We start from the raw sequence: 653 nt of genomic DNA, 5'->3' as shown, positions 1-653 counted from the left end.
ATTACCAACACAATAACGTCTGAGGCGATATCGCACAATAGATCCGGTCTGGGGTACACGAGAGTAACGCAAATCCGGTGCGAGTTCGTGGGGTCTTGACGTGTTCCGTTCTCCTCTTCCTTCCGAAGACGAGGAAGAACGGNGTTCTCCTCTTCCTTCCGAAGACGAGGAAGAACGGGTCTTAACGGTTTTTTCGCCTTTTGTTGTGCGCACGGGGGACTTGTGCAACCCTCAGTTTGCCACAGACGACGCTTTGATATTTTCCCGGGCAAAATAACGTGAGAAGTACGCGGAGGACGCCCTTTCCGTTTTTTTCCCAAGGGCGAGAACCAGAAAAAAGCATAAGTAAAGGACACATGTCGAAATTGGGTCTTGTAACCGTCGTTTGAATTTCAAAATTCACAACAGCGTTTCGTTTAAAACACTTTTGACGTCTCATACAAACAGATAGTCAACTATTCCGAGTCAGCGAAATATTATAATGATTTACCATTATTTCAGCTGCAAATAAAGTACTCTACTGTTTCTCATAATTTCGACTATGGTTTATTAAATTTTCTTTACCGATCTAATACCTCCTAAAATATTCAGACCTTTTTTTGTGATCAGATCGTTTTAGAATACGTTTTATGTTCACCAGTACCTATGTTACA

Source organism: Daktulosphaira vitifoliae, unplaced genomic scaffold (genome assembly GCF_025091365.1).
Source record: "Daktulosphaira vitifoliae isolate Bord-2020 unplaced genomic scaffold, ASM2509136v1 Scaffold_3, whole genome shotgun sequence".
NCBI classification, from domain to species: Eukaryota; Metazoa; Arthropoda; class Insecta; order Hemiptera; family Phylloxeridae; genus Daktulosphaira; species Daktulosphaira vitifoliae.
The sequence above is the reverse complement of the archived record's forward strand: the minus strand, read 5'-3'. Positions refer to the sequence as shown.